Source organism: Triticum aestivum, chromosome 4D (assembly GCF_018294505.1).
Source record: "Triticum aestivum cultivar Chinese Spring chromosome 4D, IWGSC CS RefSeq v2.1, whole genome shotgun sequence".
Classification (NCBI taxonomy): domain Eukaryota; kingdom Viridiplantae; phylum Streptophyta; class Magnoliopsida; order Poales; family Poaceae; genus Triticum; species Triticum aestivum.
In genome coordinates this window covers 426795-435772 of record NC_057805.1, presented here as the reverse complement: position 1 = coordinate 435772, position 8978 = coordinate 426795, and positions in this window count along the sequence as shown.

Here is an 8978-nt window from a genome sequence, read left to right as displayed (position 1 = left end):
CCTTACCCACCGTATAGGAAGTATTAGACCCAGACACGGCGCACAATTATCGTGGTGCTCCGAAGTCAAATTCCGCGTTAATGTATTCACACTTAGAGTGTAAGTCTTCATTGATTGAAGATATACTTTACTTCATGTGTTGCACATCTAAGTCATCAACATGCATAAGTGTTAGGATGTGTGCCTGATCACAGGACATTCGAGGATTCCAAGATATTTAGCTCACACCGCAACTTGCAAAACCTTTTCTCATCCAAGGGCTTTGTGAAGATATCTGCCAATTGCTCTTCAGTGTTGACGTGAATGCTGTCAATATCTTCCTTCATAACATGATCTCTGAGAAAGTGATGACGAATTTCAATGTGCTTTGTCTTCGAGTGCTGAAATGGGTTGTTGGCAATCTTGATGGTGCTTTCATTGTCGCAGTAGAGTGGTACTTGTTTCATATGGATGCCATAGTCCTTGAGTGTTTGCTTCATCCATAGAAGCTGAGCGCAGCAAGATCCAGCAGCAATGTATACAGATTCAGCAGTGGAGAGTGATACACAGTTCTGCTTCTTTGAAGACCAACAGACAAGTGATCGTCCCAGAAAGTGACATGTGCCTGATGTAGACTTGTGATCCACCTTGTCACCAGCATAATCAGCATCCGAGAATCCAACTAGATCAAACTCCGAGCCCTTTGGATACCATAATCCTAGTGTTGGGGTGTAAGCCAAATATCGAAGAATTCGCTTCACAGCTAAGTGATGCGATTCCTTTGGTGCCGCTTGAAATCGAGCACACATGCAAACACTAAGCATAATATCTGGCCTAGATGCACATAAATAAAGTAAAGAACCAATCATGGAGCGATATACCTTTTGATCGAAATCTTTACCATTGGCATCAGGACCCAGATGACTCTTGGTTGGCATTGGCGTCGTATAACCTTTGCAGTATTGCATTCCAAACTTCTTCAGGCAATCTTTGAGATATTTCTCTTGAGATATGAAGATGCCATTGCTTTGCTGACGGATTTGAAGACCAAGGAAGAACTTCAGCTCACCCATCATGGACATCTGATATTGCTCTTGCATCATGTGTCCAAATTCATCACTGTATTTCTGGTTGGTGCAGCCGAAGATAATGTCATCCACGTATATTTGGCACACAAACAGTTCACCATCATATGTCTTCGTGAAGAGTGTGGGATCCAGGGAACCAGGTTTGAAGCCTTTGCTCTTCAGGAAGTCTTTGAGTGTATCATACCAAGCGCGAGGGGCTTGTTTGAGGCCATACAATGCCTTGTTTAGCTTGTACACCATATCAGGATGTTTTGGATCTTCAAAGCCAGGAGGTTGTGCAACATACACTTCTTCTTCAATCTTTCCATTGAGAAATGCACTCTTCACATCCATTTGATACAGCAGGATGTTGTGATGATTTGCATAGGTTAGCAATATGCGAATAGCTTCAAGCCTAGCGACAGGAGCAAATGTTTCATCGAAGTCAATCCCCTCAACTTGAGTGTATCCTTGAGCAACGAGGCGAGCCTTGTTTCTGACAACTTGACCATGCTCATCTTGCTTGTTGCGATATATCCATTTGGTGCCTATTATGTTGTGCTTGCGAGGGTCAGGACGCTTGACAAGTTCCCAGACATTGTTCAACTTGAACTGTTGAAGCTCTTCTTGCATAGCATGAATCCATTCAGGTTCCATGAAGGCTTCAGCAACTTTCTTGGGTTCAGATATTGAGACAAATGCAAAGTGCCCACAGAAATTTGCTAGCTGGGTTGCTCTTGAACGAGTGAGTGGACCAGGCGCATTGATGCTATCAATTATCTTCTCAATCTGTACTTCATTTGCAACACGAGGATGAACTGGACGAAGATTTTGTTCTTGCTGATAATTGTCATCATTAGGAGGATTGTCTTTGGGCTGAGCATTGTCTTCAGGTTGATTAGGTGCAGAAATGATAAGTTCCTCTTCAGGCTGTGCATCAGACGGTATGATTTCTCCAGTTCCCATTAGCTTGATGGATTCACTAGGTGGAACTTCATCTAGCACATTTGGCAGGTGCTCTCTTTGCGAGCCGTTAGTCTCATCGAACCGCACATCCACAGTTTCAACCACTTTATAGTGAAAGAGGTTGAAGACTCTGTAGGAGTGCGAATCCTTTCCGTAAACAAGCATAAAACCTTCATGTGCTTTCGGTGCAAATTTTGAAGTATGATGTGGATCCTTGATCCAGCACCTAGCACCAAATACTCTGAAGTAACTGACATTTGGCTTCTTACCAGTGAGGAGTTCATAGGATGTTTTCTTCAGAAGCTTGTGAAGATAAACACGGTTGATGACATGTGGCATGCAGTATCAATAGCTTCGGGCCAGAACTTTCTTGGAGTCTTGTATTCATCAAGCATTGTCCGTGCCATCTCAATGAGCGTTCTGTTCTTGCGCTCCATGATGCCATTCTGCTGAGGTGTGTACGGAGCTGAGAACTCATGAGTGATGCCCAATGTATCCAGGTAAAGATCGAGGCTGGTGTTCTTGAACTCTGTGCTGTTGTCACTTCTGATGTGCTTGATCTTGACGCCATAGTTGTTCATGGCACGATTGGCGAATCGTCTGAAGACATCCTGCACTTTAGTCTTGCAGAGAATTATGTGCACCCACGTATATCTTGAGTAATCATCAACAATGACGAAGCCATAAAGACAAGCAGTAGTAGTGAGAGTAGAGTAGTGAGTAGGGCCAAATAAGTCCATGTGTAGCAGCTCGAAGGGTTGAGATGTCGTCATGATTGTCTTCGAGGGATGCTTGGCCCTTGTCATCTTTCCAGCTTCGCAAGCATCGCACAAGTGATCCTTCTTGAACTTGACGCCCTCGATGCCTATGACATGCTTCTTCTTTGCGAGAGTGTGTAAGTTCCTCATGCCAGCATGCCCTAGTCTCCGATGCCAGAGCCAGCACTTTGAAGCTTTTGCAAGAAGACATACGGCAAGCTGTGGTCCTGCTGAGAAATCTACCATGTACAAATCATCTTTCCGGTACCCTTCAAAGAGTAGAGACTTGTCAGATTCCATTAGTACAAGGCAACGATATTTTCAAAATATCACAATCATGTTCAAGTCACAAAGCATTGAGACAGACATTAAGTTGAAACCAAGGGATTCAACAAGCATCACTTTAGCGATGTGCTGATCCTTTGAGATTGCAACTCTACCTAGACCCAATACCTTGCTTTTACCAGTGTCAGCAAATGTGATGTGACTCTTGTCAGATGGACGTAAAGTTGAGTCCATGAGAAGACTTCGATCACCAGTCATATGATTAGTGCATCCGCTGTCCATAATCCATTCTGAAGCATGAGGTGTCATACCCTACAGTACAGTTAGGGGGATAGGCTTCACCAAGAGTATTGTGAAGCATAAACATTTGACGCACAAGAGGATTGTCAAAGCTCAGATCAAGATTAGGACTGATAGGATGATTGGCAAGCGATTCAGGAACAAAATACATAGTAAGACCATTTGGGCATTTGATCTTGCGCCCTACAAGATGTTTTAGGTCCCCAGCAATAGCATCAGACGCCTTTGTTTTTCGGCTGGAGACCTTTCCGTGCAAAAGAAAGTTAATTCTTCTTAACCACCCACATCTTCAGGGGTGGCTTAGAAGCAATGAGTTTAAGTGCATCATTTGAGAACTTCGGCTTTGGAGCCCTAGCAAATAGCCTTGCACGAGATGAACGATACTCATATGAATAAGCAGAAAAGTTCTTAGTTTTATGAACATAGCGGTTTGAAGACACACACTCATATTCATAAGTCTGAGTATGATTTCCCTACAAAACATTGGCGTTAGGGTGACTCAGTTGAGTCCTGTATCTGTATGAAGCCTTTGGACCATATGAAGCCTTTGGTCTGGGATTTGTCTTCTTCCCAGGTGGTGTCATGATGACATTCACAGGAAGATTCTCAAGAAAACTTTTGGGAACCCAGATCTTCTTCATATGTGGCCCATTCCTGCAGTTAGTACCAATATACCTGGCAAACACTTCACCATTCTGATTCTTAAACAGTTTATAGTTTGCATCAAAGGATTCATCAATGATAATAGGGTTAGCACAAGTGAAGCCAGATAAGGTGGATGGATCCACTGAAGGTCCCTTTGCGGCAACCCATGTGGTTTTGGGATACTGCTCAGGCTTCTAGTAGGAGCCATCAACATTCATTTTCCTCTCGAACCCAACACCCTCTTTCCTAGGGTTTCGGTTCAGAATCTGCTTTTTGAGGACATCGCACAGTGTCCGATGCCCTTTGAGACTTTTGTACATCCCTATTTCAAGCAATGTCTTCAACCTAGCATTTTCATCAGCAATAGTAGTGGTATCCTCAGCACAGGGGTTAGTTACCACATCAACAGTTGAAGATATTGCAACAGTAGCAATAGTAGAACATTCAGCAACAGAAGTAGCGTTATCACGCTCAAGGCATTTTAGACATGGTGGTTCAAATCCTTCCTGAGCGGGACTGATCTGTTGAGCGTCAAGTGACTCATTCTCTTTTTGAAGATCTTCATGAGCCGCTCTCAATTTCTCAAGCTCTTGCTTCCTTTGAAGATAATCATAGGAAAGCTTTTCATGAGTGGTTGACAGCGTTTCATGACGACCTTCAAGTTCCTGGTACTTAACATGGAGATTTTTTATGTCTTCAATTAAGGACTGAGAACATGTCATTTCCGCGTCCAACAGGTCATCGCTTTTGTCTAACAGTTTTTGAGTATGTTCCATAGCTTTCTGTTATTCAGTTGCAATTTTAGCAAGTGTTTTGTAGCTGGGTTTGGATTCACAATCAGAGTCATCTTCACTTGATGTTTGAAAGTAAGCATCGCGTGATTTTACCTTGGCACCACGTGCCATGAAGCAGTAGGTGGGAGCAGAGTCATCCTTGTCATTAACATCAGCGTTGGTGACGGGGCCATTGTCTTCAGTGTTGAAGATGGACTTGGCAACGTAGGCTGTAGCTAGAGCCAGACTTGCAACGCCAGGGTCGGACTCCTCCTCAGACTCCACCTCTGCCTCCTCAGAAGCAAACTCCTCCTCTGAATCCATCTCCTTTCCAACAAAAGCACGAGCCTTGACAGATGAGCTCTTCTTATGAGATGAAGACTTGGATGAGGACTTGGAAGAAGACTTTGAGGATTTCTTCTTGTTCTTTTCATCAGAATCATATTCCTTGCTCTTCTTCTTCTTCTTGTTCTCATTGTCCCACTGTGGACACTCAGAGATGTAGTGTCCAGGCTTCTTGCACTTGTGACATGTTCTCTTCTTGTAGTCATGAGTGGAAGCTTCATCATTTCTTGAGCTGGATCGTGAAGACTTTCTGAAGCCCTTCTTCTTAGTGAACTTCTAGAACTTCTTCACAAGCATAGCAAGTTCCTTTCCAATGTCTTCAGGATCATCAGAACTGCAGTCAGATTCTTCTTCAGATGAGGAAACAACTTTTGCCTTCAAAGCACGAGTTCGACCATAGTTGGGACCATAGATATCTCTTTTCTTAGATAGCTGGAACTCATGTGTGTTGAGCCTCTCAAGTATGTCAGACGGATCGAGTGTCTTGAAGTCAGGGCGTTCTTGTATCATCAGGGCAAGGGTGTCGAACGAGCTGTCAAGTGATCTTAGCAGAGTCTTGACGATTTCATGCTTGGTGATCTCAGTGGCGCCGAGAGCATGAAGCTCATTTGTGATGTCAGTGAGGCGATCAAACGTGAGCTGGACATTCTCATTGTCGTTTCTCTTGAAGCGGTTGAAGAGGTTGCGAAGAACACTGATCCTTTGATCTCTCTGGGTTGAGACACCTTCGTTGACCTTGGAGAGCCAGTCCCAGACTAGCTTCGACGTTTCCAGAGCACTCACACGGCCATACTGTCCTTTGGTCAGATGACCACAGATGATGTTCTTGGCAGTAGAATCCAGTTGAATGAACTTCTTGACATCAACAGGGGTAACACCTTCACCAGTCTTGGGAACACCATTCTTGACGACATACCAGAGGTCGACATCAATGGCTTCAAGATGCATGCGCATCTTATTCTTCCAGTAGGGATATTCAGTTCCATCAAAGACGGGGCAAGCAGCGGAGACTTTGATTATCCCTGCAGTCAACATAGCTAAAACTCCAGGTGGTTAAACCAAATCACACAGAACAAGGGAGTACCTTGCTCTGATACCAATTGAAAGTGCTAGTTATTGACTAGAGGGGGGGTGAATAGGCGATTTTTATGAAAGTCTTCAAAACATGAGAGTTTTGAAGACAAACAATAGCAATGAACCTATTGATATGCAGCGGAAGGTAGACTACACTAAGCAAGCCATAGTCAAGTATGCAATGAAGTGAAAGCACGAAGACTAATAGTAGCTAGGTAGTAAAGATCAGGATGGAAGATAGTATGAAGCCAAACAATGATAGTAGTCACACAGTGAAGTCAAACAGGTAGTGCAAGCAGGCAATGACTTCACAAAGACAAACTATAAGTAAAGAGAGGGAGAGGATAGAACCAGTCACTTGGTGAGGACACAGGATTTGTTGGACCAGTTCCAGTTGCTGTGACAACTGTACGTCTGGTTAGGGAGGCTGAGATTCAACTCAGAAGACCACGTCTTCACCTTATTCCCCTTGAGCTAAGGACACTCAGTCCTCGCCCAATCACTCTGGTAAGTCTTCAAGGTAGACTTCCAAACCTTCAGAGACTTCGTTCACCGACGATCCACAATGACTCTTGGATGCTCAGAACGCGACGCCTAACCGGCTGGAGGATTCACAGTCCTCAAGTGTAACAAGTCTTCGGGTCACGCAGACAGAAAGACTTTAGTGATGCCTAACACTCTTTGGCTCTGGGTGTTTGGGCTTTGTCCTCGCAAGGATTTCTCTCTCTCAAAAGCTTAGGAGGTGGGTTGCTCTCAAACGACAGAAGCCGTGCACTAACTCTGAGCAGCCACCAATTTATGGTGTATGGGGTGGGCTATTTATAGCCACTAGGCAACCCGACCTGATTTGTCCGAAATGACCCTGGGTCACTAAGGAACTGACACGTGTTCCAACGGTCAGATTTCAAACAAACGCGACAGCTTGACTTGGGCTGCAAGTAAAGCTGACTCATCCAGCTCTGGATAAGATTTGCTCTCATTATCTTCGCTCGAAGACATAGGATTTTGGTTGAGCATCACTTTAGTCACTCTGACCTTGTTCACTGGGACCCCACTTAACAGTACGGTGGTTCCTATGACTCAACAAAGAAGAAAAGGAAACAACAAAACAACTAAGTCTTCGCGCTCCAAAGTCTTCATGCAATGTCTTCTCTTGTCATAGTCTTCAATGTGAATATCTTCACATACCACCATTGTCGTCAATGTCTTCATACATTTTTAGGGGTCATCTCCGGTAGGTAAACCGAATCAATAAGGGACTACTACCTGCGTTATCCTGCAATTCTCACAAACACATTAGTCCCTCAACCAGGTTTGTCGTAAATACTCCAAAACCAACTGGGGGTGGCACTAGATGCACTTACAAAACTCTCCCTCGGCCTCGGCTGGATCTAGAGTTCAAGGGACGTCACCGAGCGTAACATGTGCAGATCGCGGAGGTGTCGTGCGTTCGGTACTTGATCGGTTGGATCGCGAAGACGTTCGACTACATCAACCGTGTTACTAAACACTTCCACTCGTTGCTATGCTTCTCCTAGATAGATCTTGCGTGATCATAGGAATTTTTTTGAAATACTAAGTTCCCCAACAATCTCGTCTTTAAACGAATTGCTAGATCGCATCGCCGCCCTGGGGGTCGCAACAGATTACGATCTGACTGGGCTTAAACCCGATCAGAGGAAAATCAGGTCCCCACCTGGTGACTGTCGTGGAAGAGCAAGTTGAGGATACCGCTCCTCCTATGCTAAAAACAAACTATGTTCGGATCTCCGAGCCCTACGAGTCGGACACCCATATTCGAGAAGAGATCATCTGTCCTCCGAACATAGAATTAGGTGTTGAGCCTGAAAACCCCCAGGACACTCCGGATCATGGGCCAATGACCTCCGAAAATTTTCAAAATCCGGATTCCACAGTGGGTCAGGGTTTGGATTTAAGCCCACCCGCCCACCACAATCAATAATCTCCAAGCAATTCCGGTCCCTCGGACATATGTGACTTAATGTATATACGACAGCAACCTCAGGAAACAGTCCATCACTTTTGGGCTAGATTCCTACTTGTTAAAAACAAGATTAAAGATTGCTGCGACGATGATGTGGTATCAGTCTTTTGACGCAACTGTACGGACGAGGGATCCTCTCATCCTCACCAACACTACCCCGGCGAGGTATGTTGGGGAACGCAGTAATTTCAAAAAAATTCCTACGCACACGCAAGATCTATCATGGTGATGCATAGCAACGAGAGGGGAGAGTGTAGTCCACGTACCCTCGTAGACCGTAAGCAGAAGCATTATGACAACGTGGTTGATATAGTCGTACGTCTTCACGATCCGACCGATCCTAGTAGCGAAAGTATGGCACCTCTGCGATCTGTACACGTTCGGCTCGGTGACGTCCCACGAACTCTCGATCCAGCCGAGTGACGAGGGAGAGCTTCGTCAGCACAACGGCGTGATGGTGGTGATGATGAAGTTACCGATGCAGGGCTTCGCCTAAGCATTGCAACGATATGACCGAGGTGGAATCTGTGGAGGGGGCACCGCACAGGGCTAAGAAAACTATCAACTTGTGTGTCTATGGGGTGCCCCCTCCCCCGTATATAAAGGAGTGGAGGAGGGGGAGGGCCGGCCCTCTATGGCGCGCCCTGGGAGGAGTCCTACTCCCATCGGGAGTAGGATTCCCCCCTTTCCCTAGTTGGAATAGGAGAGAAGGAAGGAGGAGAGAGGGAGAAGGAAAGGGGGCGCCACCCCCCCTTCCCTAGTCCAATTCAGACCCAAGGAG